We start from the raw sequence: 14,882 nt of genomic DNA, 5'->3' as shown, positions 1-14,882 counted from the left end.
CCTCTCAGGTTCTCAGATGTTATTCCTCGGAAATTGCTCTGCTGTAGAGCTGTTATGAAAGAAGGGAGTTTGAATTAAAGAAGAAGGCCTATTCTGGAATCATTAGTATTAATAGTAGCATAAGCTAAAGCTGAGGTCTCCATGTTAACTAATAATGTTATTCTCTTGTGTTCCTCCATTAGTATTATCTCCCATGGGATGAATGTGTTGTTTGGAAAAACAAGACACCAAGGCAGCTAAGACAATTTTCAAAATAATTCCTCTTTCTAGGTCCTGCTCTCGCTGCCATCATTTTCATCCTTCTTTAGCATTGCAGAAAATAGTCTGTATCTGCTTCTCTAGCTGACTTGGGAACCATATATCTGAGAACCTTTTACAACTGTTCGAACATCGGCTAATATGCCAGTTGTTTTCCATGTTTTTCCTCTTTTTTGTGCTTCCACAATTTCTGTTTCTTGTTTTTGCTTAGAAGTAACATCAGAAAGCATTCTACAACAAAAACTTTTTGTTTGTCCTAATATTTAAATTGTCAAGGTAATATTCTATAATATAAGAATAATACAGACATTTTTATATGCTTGTACAAATTGATCTTGGTGTTTTTCATCTCTGCTTAAAATTAATATACTTAATGAAATCAGATTCTTCCTATGCCACACCATATTTGTGGTACAATGTCAAGCTCAGAATCCATCTTTTCAAATGCCTAGTATTTAGATTCAATCATCTTCATGAAATAAGTAGTTAGTGATATCATTGCTCTTTTTTAACAATGATGAAATCAATATTTTCTCATTTTACTCCCTGAATACAACACTGATTAGACTTCTGAAAGATATTTGCTTACAAAAATAAATGAATTCATTTTCTTCTCAATCTTAAACTAGATCTTTCTGGGAATTGTGCACTTTTTTTACTCCAACTGTTCCTATTCTTTATTCAACATTTCAGAGAGAATTGGCTTTGATATTATAATGTCTGTGCCTGGTGAGGGCTGGTTTAACAAAAAAAAAAGGCACAGAACTTCCAATTGCAGAATTCAAAATTGCTCAGTTGCTGACTGACTTGAGGGATATTTCAGATGGATTCGCTGTACCTGTATGTGATTTATTTTTTATGTATTTATGAAATAAGGTAATGAAGCTGATGATCATCAACTAAGACAAAAACATTTCTTCTTCTAGCCCACGGGGTCATCAGGTGTCAGGGCCAGGGTTAATCTTAGAGGTCCCTATGGCAGCTAGAGCTGCTTAGTACCATGTGTTATATTCTCTGAATTGTTCATTTCATATAAGTCTCTTACTTTCTTTCTGCCACAGTAGTTTACAAATTTTGCATAACTCTCTCTGAAGCCCAAAACAAGATTTCTCCCTAGGAAACTCTTCTTACAGAAATATACACCATGGGTTTGGGCTATTTTATGAGCATTTCTCTAACAAATATATTCTTCTTTATTGTTGTTGTTGGTTTGGTTTGGTTATTTAAGGGAACTATCCAATGTAATACTTAAATGTTTTCTATTTCATAGTCCCGATATGCAGGTATAAGATTAGTATCTAACAGTTTACTACTATTCTTACACACAGCAAATATAAAATAACTCTACCTGGTACAAGTCAATTCATATGGATTTCCCTCATTTATTGTGACTACTTTAAATAATGTTTTCTTAAATAGAACAAAGCGTGTGATGACAAAAATTCTGAGAAAATCAAATTTTCTATCTGGCAAAACATAAATTAATGAACTCTCACTGTCTTTCTTTCTGTTCAAATTTTCCACTGGAGGAGAGCTTTTATTCTTCATTCTTGACTTTAAAGGAATCATATGTTTTTTTTTTTTTTAACAAATTTTAAAATCTACAAGTAGTAAGTACATTCATTTACATAGTATTTATGTGATTTGGTTTTCATTATATTTCTTGTTTTTATTTTTGTCTTTCAATTTGAAAAGTGCTCCCAAAGACACCTGCTGTTGTTGGATGGTGTCATATTTTCTCCTACTTTGGTGCCAACAGAATTTTGTTATTCCAAATATATGCATGTATGAAATAATTAATATGCAGTGTAAATAAAATATGTTGATTTGGTATATTTTCCTCTCAATGTGAAAATTCACAGGAATATTGAAAGTATTTATATTATAGGGTGGACCCATATTTTCAAATATTTCTTACCATAACTACAGTTAGCACACTCATTAAGAAAATTCCATTAAACTAAAGGCTAAAGGTTGTGACTTTCTCTATGTCCTAGAAAAGTAAAACAAACTAAATCTTCCTCTAATTTTATAGACTATTATTAAATATACAGTGATGATTATCTAATTTTTAAAATTATATTTTTATAACAAAATAGTTTTGAATCATTTCTGTTATATAAACTGTTACATCTTTAAAGACATTTTAAAAATAATTTTGAATCATTTCTGTTACATAAAATATACTGTAAGTTTCTAATTGTATTTAAATTTGAATTAAGTGTTACCTTGACTTTAGAGAGATTATCGTCCTAGGCACACATTACATCTTCTTTGCCTCATTCACTCATGTTTAATTTTGTTTCATTACATCTCCATTAAGCAAAATAGATTGATTCCTTTCTGAAATGAAGAATGATGTAAATCAATGAATTAAAATTCATCTTTAAATGATCATTTCTAAATGGAAAAATAATAAAATAGCAAACTATTGACCCATATAATAAATGTTCTGACCTATAGAACAATATAGTTTATAAAAGTACACCTTTCTGGTTGAAATTACACATGTATTTTATAAGTTGAAGTATTTTCCTTTAAAAGGGCTCCTAAATTGTCCAGATTCAGGCTCTATAGCAACGAACTTCACTCAAAACGCAGAGCTATGATAAGGAAACTCAGTCCGCTACTAATTGTGTGTGAAGTTCAGTTCTCAGCATCCTCAGTCAGATCATAAGTTACAGCCACTATATGTCTGAATTCTGACTTGGCAGGCAGACAGGGAATCTGCTCATCAGAGCAGATGCCTCTCCCCCGTCGAGGAAAGACAGCAGAGTCCCCACCAAATGACCTCTTGCTCTGAGCCATGACTCAGATGGACCAAGAGACCCTTCAAGACAAGTAGCAGTCACGCCCTTTTGAGCTAACAATAGCATTTGGCCAACAATTTTAAAGCATATATCCAGCAGAAGTTAAAGAGAGAAAATATTAAAAGTTATAACAAAATGTTTCATGTGGAGATTTTTAAATTTAGATTTCTATAGATGAAAACTTGTGACTGAATATTAGTATCTTTTCTAAAACAAAAATACACAAACCCTGTTTCAGAAACACTATTCTTAGAAAGGATATAATTTATTTCACACCATCTAAAGATTGTTGAAATCTTCCTTGACAATACTAGCTTGGAAAATAAAAAGCTTGTGAAGAAATATGCTTTTCTTTTTTTCTCACTAGTAATCATGATGATGATTTATGCAAAATAAAAAGAAAAATAAGTAACAAGAAAAAAGAAGAGAAAAAAACAATTCAAATTAAATCGATCGAGATGTGTGATTTAGCAAGGCTTTCATTGTTGAGATGAACAATTTGGAATTGTGCTTTGAGAGAGTTCAGTAACCTTTTAAATTAATAATTATATTTATATTTATTTAGCCAGTCTTAGTCTTAAGATACAAATCTTCAGATGGCCCTAGAAAAAGGCTGCATTCTCTTCATGTTTTTCTTTTTATTATCAATGTATTGACAATAGATGTTTGTTTGCTGAGATTAGAAAAAGGGAAGTCCCTGTTCTCATCAACAATTTATACCAGACTTGTTTTCTACAAATAACAGTGTTAAAGGACTTTGAAACACCTGTCAACAATTGCCTTACACTGGTGCAACATGGGTTACTGACACTTGAAACTTCCATTGCTTATAAAATCACGATCTTCAAAAGTAATGCCTATTAGATCACTTGTCTCTAACTGCCATCACTCAGAACAATAAGCTAGATTCTCCACTCAGAGTTCTTTTCTTGTTTTCAGTCTCACAGAACAAAAATCAGACCCACTATGTAAATACTCAGTAGTATATCTTCTAAAATGTACATTAGATTTTATACAGTTTGTCCTCTGAGCTTTTCTTTTCTTTTTTCTTTTTTTTTTTTTTTTCCCTTTCTTTATCTTGTCCAGTAGAGATCTCTGACAAGAGTAACTTAGCCCGTACAACACTACCATTTTCCAGGATGCTTGCCAAGTGAGTACTTAGGAGGATGGCCCTCAGGCTGGGAGGAGTGCCTTATCCTCTATCTGGGGACCAGACACAATCCAGGAGGCTCCCAGGAGGATAGGCTCTGTTATCTGATAGCACTTTTCCATTTCTGACTAAATAGATATCTGTAGTTTCCAACGGGTTAATATTTCAAGTTACACCAATAACTATACTTCTTTAGTTGCTTCCTTGAATTTAGTATGCCATTTTTATTATTTTTACATACTTATTCAGTAATGTTAACTCCATAATCGATTACTCCAATTAGAAAATGCAGATTTTTCAGTCCTTCATTGAATCCATTCAACAACTTCTCCAATGCTGCTACATCTGGGTTCATTAAAAAAAAAAAAAGAAAAAGAAAAAGAAAAAGAGTGATTACTCTGCATTTTGGAATTTAACGTGCTCATAGATTTTGTTTTGTTTTGCTTTTTGGTTTTGCCTTGAGCATCATATATAGTCATAAAGTTTATATTGTTGTTAAATAATATATATTCTTTCTACATTTTATCAATGCCTTATGGTTATTATGATTTTTTCATTTTCTATTTTATTTATTTAAGTTTGTTTGTTTTTGCAGTGCTGGGGATTGAACCCAGGGTCTTGTGCTTGCAAGGCAAGGCAAGTAGTCTTCCAACTGAGCTATATCCCCAGCCCTGCCTTATGGTTATTTTTAAAAGTGATTTATGGGGCTAGGGTTGTGGTTCAGTGGTAGAGCATTGGCCTAGCAGTGTGAGGCACTGGGTTCGATCCTCAGCACCACATAAATAAATAAAGTTATTAAAAAGAAGAATGATTCTTAATTTAAAAAAAAAAGTTTCCACAATTAAAACAATTCTTGTTTCCTTTATTCCTTATGTTTTGGGAAGGTCAGAGTTCGTTAATAATTGTACCAAGAGGTAAGGAATAAAGGACAAAGTCAAGCAGAAAAGGAGAAGAAACCTAACATGAGCTGGGCTATACCTACCAGGAATCAGCATTGTCTTGTTTTCTTTAGTTCTTTCAACTATAGTAGTGAAATAGGATTTTAAATCCATTTTTATGCTTTAGAACCCTGCTTTAGAATGATGTGCAGTTTACTCAAGTTTAAATCAGTCATAAATAGTGAAGGAAGGATTCTAGCTCCTGATCCCTTGCCTCCTAATTCATGTGTTTTCCACCAACTCCAAGGAAAGATCAATTTTTTTCACTTCTTCATTGGCAATGGGGAATGGGGAATGAAAAAGACAGGAGAGGGGGATTTGAAAGAAAACTTCAGCAGTTTTTTAATTATTTGGGGATTGGAAAGCATAGAATTTTCATACCATCCTGCACCATGACCACTTGATGTTACATTAGTGAGAAATATAAGTCATTGCTGTGCATTGCCAACTATGGGGGTGAGGGAGTTGTGTCCACACAGCAGAGAGGGAGAAAGGTGCAGTGCAGCACCTTCACCAGCTATTCCCTCTGACACCATTGCCTAACTGAAGGACACTCAACGCAGACAGAGAAGGGAAATTAGGAGAAGCGACAGAAGAAAGGGAAATTCTATATCATGTCACTCAACCACAAAACCTCAATTACTTCCTGGTTAACTTGATCTACTCTTTAAATAAAATAAAGATGCTCTTCCTCATTCTGCATCTCCCTTCCTGTTAATTCAGCTCTCAATTCCTTAGCTTGAAGAATAAATTGGAGAGGATGTATGTGTGTGCGTGTGTGTGTGTGTGTATGTGTGTGTAATAGAGACATGAAAGGCCTACACTGATCCTTGCAATCTCATATTGTGAGTATGTGAAGAGAGAAGAATCAGAAATCAAATTCTCATGCAGTAGTTAGAATCTGCCTAAGAACCTAGCCTCAGTGGCAAGACCTTGGAGCTGGAAGCTGTGAGAAGTTATACAAGATCCTTCTGTAGGCAAAGGGAGCTTACACCTTATTCTGATGACAAGCTGGATAACTTATATGCTATCATAGGAGAAATATGAGAAATGAACCTACAGATATTATTAATGTATATATTATATTATTAATATATGTTTCCATGATTTGGGTTAAAATATACTAATCCTGCTATGTGTTGGTCACTACACTTATGCTAAGCATGCAGATACAAATCTCTGCCTCAACAGCTCATTGTCTTGCTAGTGATGAGGACTGAAGATTTTGTATTTGTTTTCAATTTGTTTGCACATGTTCTGTTTTTATTTTAACATTGGAGACCAGAAAAATAAATGCATAGTAGGACATTTCAATAGAAAACATTAAACTCACAGACATGGAAAGGACTAAGTACTATGATAAGTCTAAAACCAAGGTAAACCTGAGAAGGCTTCACATTCTGCAGCAGAATGTTGAACAATTTTCCAGATAGACATGAACACAAAGATTAATGCCAGAAAAACAAATCTGTAAAAGAATAGATAAATGAACGAACCCACAATGGAACTTTCAAGGAACTGAAAATAATTTTACATAAATGCATACATATTTTTCAATTAAGCATATGAAAGGCTATTGTGGAATAATGGAATATAACTAATTAGAGGTCAGGAGTTTTAAATTTAGGGATTCACTCTATACTTAACAGCTGTGAGAAATGGGAAAGTCAGTTTTTCAGAGTGTTCCCTTCTGTAAAGTAGAGGTAACAATACCTGCATGAGGCACTGTGGAAGTAGAAAAGAAGGAATTGGTCCCAGCTTAAAGGAGTGCTTTGCAGGAGGTAAGTATGAGGCTGAGATCTCAAGGATAAAAAAGTGGGATAAAAAACCCAGGCCTGGGCTGGGGATGTAGCTCAGTTGGCAGAGTGCTTGCCTCACATTCCCTTGCTTGGTTTCCCCTTGTGGGTTAGGGAATTGTATCTGTTTTTGTGCCCCTTGCTGCTTTGTACGCCCATGGGACTTAGTCATTAGTTCCCCTGCCCAGGAGCAGATGGATTTCAGTCGAATTCTACAAGACCTTTAAAGAAGAATTGATACCAATACTCCTCAAAGTATTCCAGGAAATAGAAAAGGAGGGAACCCCTCCAAATTCATTCTATGAGGCTAGTATCACTCTGATACCAAAACCAAAGACACATCAAGGAAAGAAAATGTTAGACCAATATCCCTGATGAACATAGATGCAAAAATCCTTAACAAAATACTGGCAAATCACATACAAAAATATATTAAAAAGATAGTGCACCATGATCAAGTGGGGTTTATTCCAGGGATGCAAGGTTGGTTCAACATCCGGAAATCAATAAATGTAATTCATCACATCAATAGGCTTAAAGTTAAGAATCACATGATTATTTCAATAGATGCTGAGAAAGCATTTGATAAAATACAGCACCCCTTCATGCTTAAAACACTAGAAAAAATAGGAATAGTAGGAACATACCTCAACATTGTAAAGGCTATCTATGCTAAGCCCACGGCCAACATCATTCTTAATGGAGAAAAACTGAAAGCATTCCCTCTAAAAACTAGAATAAGACAGGGATACCCTCTTTCACCACTTCTATTCAACATCATCCTGAACATTGTCCTTCAACATGGACCAAAGAAATTAGAGGGTTACAAATAGGAAAAGAAGAACTAAAACTGTCACTATTTGCTGATGACATGATCTTATATTTAGAAGATCCAAAAAACTCCACTAGAAAACTTCTAGAACTAATAAATGAATTCAGCAAAGTAGCAGGATATAAAATCAATACACATAAATCTAATGCATTTCTATTCATAAGTGATGAATCCTCTGAAAGAGAAATTAGGAAAACCACTCCATTCACAGTAGCCTCAAAAAAAATAAAATAAAATACTTGGGAATTAATCTAACAAAAGAGGTGAAAGACCTCTACAATGAAAACTACAAAACACTAAAAAAAGAAATTGAAGAAAACCTTCAAAGATGGAAAGATCTCCCATGTTCCTGGATTGGCAGAATTAACATTGTCAAAATGGCCTTTCTACCAAAGCCGCTATACAGATTCAGTGCAATTCCAGTTAAAATCCCAATGACATTCCTCATAGAAATAGAGAAAGCAATCATGAACTTCATCTGGAAGAACAAGAGACCTCGAATAGCCAAAACAATCCTGAGTAGAAAAAGTGAAACAGGAGATATCACAATACCAGACATTAAACTATACTACAGAGCAATAGTTAAAAAAAAAAAAAAAAAAACAAAAAACTGCAAGGTATTGGCACCAAGCTAGACAGGCAGACCAACGGTACAGAATAGAAGACACAGAGACAAAACCATATTTTATGATACTTTGTGCTCAGTTTGTATTCAATACTTAACTGCTTATTTTGTTGTGCTGTGTGGATAATACTTGGCATTTAGACCAATGACCTGTGATTACAAGCCTGAGGCCAACAGATTCCCTTCTGTAGAATATATAGGTTTAAACTTATTTTTACTCATAAGGGTTTGACCTGGTCATCTCATCCTAGTTAGAAGCTCTGATTGGCAGTTTTATATTTCTTTTTTCTTTTGGGGGAGTAGCAGGGTACTAGGGGATTGAACTCAGGGGCATTCAACCACTGAGCCACACAGTCCTATTTTGTATTTTATTTAGAGATAAGGTCTTGCTGAATTAGTTGCTTAGTACCTCACTTTTTGCTGAGGCTGACTTTGAACATGTGATGCTCCTGCCTCAGTCTCCTGAGCCACTGTGATTATAGGTGTTAGCCATGATGCCTGGCTATATTTCTATATTTCTTGATTAAAACCTAAAGGAACTAAGTTTAGGCAGTCTTTTGATGGTAAAGGTGTTTTGGGTGAAAAGGTTGGAAACCTGTTCTACTTGGTACCTAGTAAAAATATTTTGAATTAGTGTATACACAAGTTATTATCATTTATTTATATTAATTCAAATAAATAACCAATTTTCAATTAAAAAAGGGTGGAGACTTAATTTATCCATGGGTGTTTAAAGGTAGGGCTTTTAGAAGGTGATTAAGATTAGGTAAGTTCATCAGTGAGGAGATATATAAAAAGACAGAGACCATGTGATGTAGATACACATGTGCCCTCCCTGTATCTTGCCGTCTGCATACCTTGGTACTTCACCAGAAAGACCATAACCAGTTGTGGCCCCTTGATCTTGGACATCCAGAACTGTGAACCAAAATAAACTTCTTAACTTTATAAAGTTACCCAACCTCAGGTATTTTACTATTGGAACAAAAAGTGCACTAATATACTACATACTACTAACCCAGGAAAGGTCAAATTTCAAAATTGAAGTACAGTTTTTACCAAATGCATCATAAATTTGAAAATTGTAAGTCAAACCATCATAACCCAGGGGATCATCTGTATAGTCAAATGATCCTTAGTGAGGATGCCAACACCACTAAACAGGGAAAGGACAACCTCTTCAACAAATGTTGGTGGGAAACCTGGATATCCACATGCAAAAGAATGAAGTTGGATTCATCTAATGTGATCATAACAATTAACTCAAAATGTATTCAAGACCTAAATATAAGACCCAAAACTATAAATCCCTTAGAAAAAAATACAGGAATACCTTCATGACACTGAATTTGTAATATTTTTAATATGACACCCAAAGCACAGACAACTAAAGGAAATTAGGAATACATCAAAATTTAAAATTTCAGCTCATCAAAGGACTCAATCCAATCACTTGTTCTTAATCAGCAGAGTGGATAAGAAAGAAAATATTTGCAAGTCATATATCTTTTAACGTGCAATATTCAGAGTGTATAAAGAAATCCCACAATTCAACAATTAAAAACCCAATAACCTGATTAAGAAGTGGGCCCAGGACTTGAATAGACATTTCTCTAAAGAAGATATACAAATGACTAATGAGTATATGAAAAAAGACTTCACATTCTTAACTTCCAGAGAATTCAATTCAAAATTACAATTATGTATAACATCACATCCATTAGGATGCCAACCATTGGAGGGGGTCAGGGGGACAGCAAATGTGTTGGTGGAGATATAGAAAATTTGGAACACTTTTTTACTGTTGGTAGCATTGTAAAATGGTGTAGACACTATGGGAAAAGTATGGCAGTTTATCAAAAGATTAAAATTAGAACTACCAGATGATTCAGCAAACTCACTTCTGGGTATAATCCAAAAAACTTGAAAGCAGGATCTCAAAGATATATCTGCACACCCATGTTCATAGTAGCATATTTACAATAGCCAAAAGGTGCAAATAACTCAAGTAAGTGTTCTTCAAAATACGAATGGATAAAAAAAAGTGGTATATCCATACAATTTAATATTGTGCATAATTAACAAGGTAGGCAATCTTGTCACATACTACATTGTGGATGAAATTTGAGAATATTGTGTTAAGTGAAAAAAGCCAGTCACTTAAGGAAAAATAATGTATAATTTCACTCATATGAGTTATCTGATGTAGTCATATACTCAGGTAGGGAAAATAACTAATGGTCCCAGGGACTGGTGGGAAAAAAACAAGATAGATTTATTGCTTAAAGGGTAATAAGTTACAGTTATGCAATATTAAAAAGTTTTGTAGCCAGACACAGTGGCACAGACCTGTAATCCCTAGCTACTCAGGAAGTTAAGTCAAGAGGATTGCATATTTGAGACCAGTCTGGGCAACTTGGCAAGACCCTGTCTCAAAATTAATAATAAAAAGTGCTGGTAATATAGTTTAGTGGTTGAATGCCCCTGAATCAATCTCCAATAGCACAGGGAAATAAAAAGAACAGAAAATTTTAAAAAGGTTTGGCAACATGCTCCACAACAATATAAATAAATATACTTAACACTACTGAACTTTATGATTAAAATGGTTAAAATGATAGTTTGGGGTGTTTTTTTTACTCTTTTTAAATTTAATTTCTTGATTGATATATATTGATTGTACACATTTATGATATACAAGGTAATTTAATTTTAGAGATAGGAGTTTAATTTCATTTTGTTACATGTGGATTTCCAATTTTCCCAGCACCATTTACTGAATAGGCTGTCTTTTCTCCAATGTATATTTTTGGTGCCTTTGTCTATTATGATATAACTGATAACTGTATTTATGTGGATTTGTCTCTTTGTCTTCTATTTTGCGTATCTGTTTTAATGCCAATATCATGCCATTTTTGTTACTATGGCTCTGTAATATAGTTTAAGGTGTGGTATTGTGATGCTTCCTGCTTTACTTTTCTTGCTAAGGATTACCTTTGCTATTCTGGGTCCCTTATTTTTCCAAATGAATTTCATGGTTGCTTTTTCTAGTTCTATGAAGAATGTGGTTGGAATTTATCATATGCTTTTTACCACAGAAAAAGGATTACCAGGCAGAAAAACACAACAATATGATGACAAAGATCAATCAATAGAAGGAAAGCTTGTATATAAGGACATTCATACGGTTATAATAACTATATTCTATCTGTTAAAATAAATAGATGTACTTGTTAAAAAGAGATGTGGAAAATACGAAAGACTCAAATTGGACTTCTAGAAATAAAAAAAATTATAAAAATATGACTGTCATGAAATGTACAGTGGACATAAAACTATACCAAAGTACTTCATTAACACATAACTCAAAATTAGAGATTGAAATAAAAATCTTGAAAGCAGTCAGAAAATACACATTGCATACAGAGAAACAAAGTTGAGAATGATAGTGGAGTTTTGTCTTAGGATGCAAATCAGAAGACAAAATAACAGCATCCATAAAAAACTGAAATTCAAAGAAATCCACCGAGACTTCTGTATCTCACAAAATCATCTTTCAAAAATTAAAACAAATATAAATGCTTTCAGACTTGGAAAAACTGAAAGAATCCATCACCCACAGCTCTGCCTAAATAAAACTTCACTTATTTTTTAAAAATGAATTTATAGTAAAAATTCTCCCAGCATTGAGATGAATAAAACATATTATCTACCTTTCATGAGTAACTCTAGTTTGAGAGACAACACAAGCATAAATACCTCTAACTTATGAGGGGGTTTCGTTTTGTTTTGTTTAAAGAAATGGGGTCTTCCTGTGTTGCCTGGGATGGCCCTTAAAAACTGGACTCAACTGATTTCTTCTGCCTCAACCTCCCAGGTAACTGGGGCTATAGGTAGGCGTCACCATGTCCAGCAAGGAAAAAATTGTATGAACTCAAAACACAGGTAGAATGCATCCTGAGAAAGTGGACAAGAAAGAAATGAGACAGTTTTTTGTTTTTGTTTTTTCCTTATTTATTCACAGCTATCGACACAAAGCAGGTAGTACCATTGTATGTCTGGTGCTAGGGATAGAAGCCAGGGCTTCATTCATGCCAGGCAGACACTCTACCATTGAGCCACATCCCCAGCTCGAGAGAAAGCTTTTTTATATAACAACTAATAACCAATATTACTGAAGCATTTTTCTTCACGTTGAGAGAGTTTAAAAGGTAAGAGTCAAGAGAAATTATCAGTTGATTTAGGATTCTCACAAAACAAGTCTAGTTCAGAGAAAGTTAACCAATCCCAGAAACTTGTATTGTCAAGGAATTGAAGGTCCTAGAGCCGACCATCTATATTTTCTTTACCCTAAAAGAGCATCTTAACATTTTTTTTTTACTATCATTGTGTTGGTTTTTATAGTGTTATAATTTTTTTAATCCTGTACCTGGATCACATTTATTGGCCATGTGTTAGCACAGGTGTGAGGCCTCTCCACACCTGATAATCTCCACACCAGTGATTTCAGCTAACTCTAATGTTGAGCAGGACAAGACCGGGGCATATCAGTAGAGGATGTACAGAAATGTTTGCCCCTAGCAAGGAGCCTTTCCCTTTCTCTGCTTGCTATAAATTAATTCAAATCCCTATTAAAAATGTATTTTTGGTGCTTTACTAACCAAAGCAGAGTTTCCCACCATTAGGAAAAGCAGAGAGATGGGCTTCTCTCATAACTTCCACAGAAGACAGCAATACAGCAAGAGGCTTTTGTTTGTGTGTTTTTTGGTTTTTGTTTATTGTTGTTTGTTAGATTTTCGGTACTGGGGATTGAACCCAGGGGCACTTAAACACCAAGCTATATCCCCAGCCCTTTTTATTTTCAATTTTGAAACAGGTCTCACTAAATTGCTTAGGGCCTCGCTAAGTTGCTATGGCTTGGCTTTAGGGCCTCAATAAGTTGCTGAGGCTTGGTTTCAAACTTGAGATCCTCCTGCCTCGCCTCCTGAGTTACTGGGATTATAGGCATGTGCCACCATACCCTGCTAACAAGAGACTTTTTAAAAGATCAAAATGATTATTGGAAAATATCTTAGGCCTGGGTGGTTTCATTGAAATGTAAAGGAAAAAACCAAGGTGTGCAAACTTTGAAACGATGATCAATTCATCAGGACATGGTGACTAGTTATCTATGGGTATCACTCAGAGACATCTGACACGGATGCCAATGAAGCTGAAGTGTTCTTTCTGGCCTCTCTGATCTGTGATCGGTCCTGAACAGGACTTCTGTAGGCCCTGAGAATTAGCACCCAGAATGTGCAACATGGAACTGCAGCACAGCAAATATTTCCTTCAACACCAACACACAGGAACCATCAATACTGATGTCATTGCTCAAGTAAATGGTTTCTGCATTCCTCAGGTTCACTGAGGGTATTACTCTAGGACAGTGGACCATATTTACTCACTGTATTCTTGATCATGTATATGCCTTTACACTTCTTGCCTGCTTGTTGAAAAATAATAACCTAGCCAGCATCATAACAGACCAATCAGTCTTTCAACAAGTAACAGCCTATGCTCTGCCCCAATTTAGCAGACTTGCCCCTCTCAGATCATTGTGCATGCTACTATTAGACAAAGATGTCTAATGCTATTTATAAGGTGACACTTCCTGTCAAGAAATAGCACTTCCCAACCTACAGCATCCAACCTAAACTTTCAACTTGCTTTTCAAGACCCTTCTTAAGCACTACACCCATTCAAATTATTTCAAAATAAAGATTGATCCCTTGACTCTGCTTAGGCCCTATCTGCCACTATAATTGAGTCTTGCCCAGTCTTGTCTTTGCACCTCTTGTCATGCCCACCAGCTAAAAGACCTTTCTCTGGTTCCTTTATTCAATTCATTCCATCCTTCCAAGTTGAGTTTAAGTCTCACCTCATTTATGAAGACTTTTCCTGGCAACCAAAGCCTTGTTGATATCTTGTCTCAAAAATGTCTACAGCCCTTAGAAATAATCATGATAAAAGCAAAAGAACCTTGTAAAACATCTGTCTTCATCTGAACCATGTAACTGGCTCATATGTACTCTCTTCCATCCAGGCATTTTGTTTCCCCAACCAAACACACTGCCAGGTACTTAACTACATGTGTTTCTTCCCTACTGCCTATAGTTTTGAACAGAAAAATGGAGTCAAAATCCAGGCACAGTGACACATATCTGTAATACTAGAAACTCAGGCAGCTGAAGCAGGAGAATTGCAAGTTCGAGGTCAGTCTCAGTAACTTAGCAAGAACGTGACTCAAAATAAAAAATGAAAAGGACTGGGAATATGGTTCAGTGATAAAGCACTCTAGGTTCAATTACCAATACCAAAAATTAAGAGTTCTATTGGTATATGTTCACTGGTGGGTTAATTGATTGTGTCACTAAAAACAGTAATGTTTGAAACTGATTAGAGGGAAATTTTGGCTTTGTAACCAAATTTGA

Source organism: Sciurus vulgaris (genome assembly GCF_902686455.1).
Source record: "Sciurus vulgaris genome assembly, chromosome: 9".
Taxonomy (NCBI): domain Eukaryota; kingdom Metazoa; phylum Chordata; class Mammalia; order Rodentia; family Sciuridae; genus Sciurus; species Sciurus vulgaris.
Note: the sequence above shows the minus strand (reverse complement) of the source record.